The sequence below is a fragment of the Triturus cristatus genome, chromosome 3_1 (assembly GCF_964204655.1).
Source record: "Triturus cristatus chromosome 3_1, aTriCri1.1, whole genome shotgun sequence".
NCBI lineage: Eukaryota > Metazoa > Chordata > Amphibia > Caudata > Salamandridae > Triturus > Triturus cristatus.
The window spans coordinates 989,746,932-989,749,078 of NC_140583.1; positions in this window are offsets into that span (position 1 = coordinate 989,746,932).

The window sequence follows — 2,147 nt, forward strand, 5'->3', positions numbered from 1 at the left end:
CGCTTGTCACCTTCTCGAGGTGCATTCGTGCTTGCATGATGGGGCATCATTGAGGGGTAACGACAGTTTGTGAACTGATGGCCAGGCACTATGCTTAACCCACTGGATGGAGACAGCCATACTCTCCCTGGACCAAATATTGCTCAACGGAGACCTGAAGCCCTTCGACCATCTGAGGGTGGAGTTTGGTCTCCATACACAGTAAGCTTGGCATCACTTGCAGTTGCAACAGTGCCTAAGACGTTGCTTAGGTCCTTGCCCATGGTCCCTACAATCTTCACCAGTGGTATCCAACCTGACTACATGGGGCTGTCACAAGCGAGTGATGTCGGGACTCTACAGTACACTTACATGCTACCTCATTTCCCAACCTCTAATACGCAGCCTCTGTGCCAAATGGCAGGCCCGCCTGCAGCCAACCCTTGAGAAAGAGGATTGGGCAACACCATGGAGGCCCTGGATAGGGGCACTGGTAAAGCCCGTTTAAAATTCTTCCTCTAAAAAATGCTCTATGAATTGCCCTGGACTCTGACAAAACTGAACAGCACTGTTTTGTTCCCCATATGAATTGCTGGAGATGTGTGGACACCCACTGCGATCTCACTCACATCCTCTGTGATGCCCCTCGGTCAGGCCCTTCTGGGCATATGTCGGGAACACCATGGGAGCATCCATACCGCTGCGACTCCCCCTTACTCTCCCCGCAAATTGTATTCCATAACGTTGGGGACTCTCCAGATATCTCCCATTCCACAACACCGCCTCCTCCACATGGCCCTAGCCATTGTCAAGATATGTATCGTCCACCAATGGAGATCGCCCACACCCCCTTCTCAGGAGGAGTGGACAGTGGGAATGATCCAGACAGCGACTCATGAGCAAGTTATTTACCACTTGCAAGACCAGGCAGAGGTGTTCACGCAGACGTGGGCCCCTTTCCAATGGGAAGATCCCTGAAATGGGAGGCACCACTACTACCCTCTTCCCCCATCCCATCCCTAATAATGAGATTGGCAAACTAGTGGGCCACTTAGGTGACTCTTGAGGCAACCTTGGGAGGCCCGGTATCACCCCTGCCCCAAAGCCAACATTCTAACACTCTTCTACCTCAGCCACACGTCCTGCCTCCTCTCTCCTCCATGACATTTCCCCCCCACCCTGCCCTCCCCTATACCTCCTCTTCCCTCTCTCCTCTTCCCCCACCACCCCTGCCTCTTCATATGCTTTTCCTGTACCTCCCCAACCCCTATAACTGTTCCTCCCCACCTCAACCCTTTACCCTCCTACCCCCCTTTCTTCCTGCCAACCCTGCTCCTTTACTCCTGGCCCCTCCCACCCCTTCCCCTGACAGGTAGTTATGTGGACACCTTGAGCATTGATAACCACCATCGCAACCCCCATCACCCTCTACGCATTGTCGCGGGGAGCTCACCCTTCCCCCCCAAAGATGGGTCACGGCATACACCAGCCCGATAACATGGGCCCACCCCCCAATGACAGCACGCATTCGCCCTTTTATCCCTTTTATCCCTGCTGTCCACACCAACCTTCTTCCAGGGACGTGCCCTCTCCCCCCTCTTTCCTCCAGCAGGCCAACTGAACGGGCACTCAATCCCCCACCCCCTGCGGATTTCAATGGTCCACCGGCTCTTCAACACCTTCTACCTAGCAGGATATGAGGTACAAGGAAAGTTAGTCTTATCAGTTCTATGTATACAATGTGGCCTTCCCCTGTATCCCCCTTTCTCCCCTCCTCCCCGCTCTTATCCCTTCCACCAAATTGTACCACTTATAAACTGTTGTTCCACCATGTGCACATGCTGTATGAACCTTTTTCAATAAAATATTAAGACACAAAGAATGCATTGTGCAGAGGCGGGTCCGACAAGCTGCAGGGCAACAATGAAGAGGATGCTGTAGTCAGGGGACTGGTGATGTAAATTTCGATGTTGAGAATGTCACGCAACAGCTGTTCCAAAGAAGCTGTGGGACTGTAATGCACAGTTGTGTGTCGTCATCAAGGATGCCGTTGATGAGTGGCTTGCAATACGAAATCTTCCGTTGAGGATGTGTCACGGAGCTGCAGTTCTGAAGGAGCTGTGGACTGTGATGTGAAGCCCTACATCTGGGATGCATCGCTCAGTGGC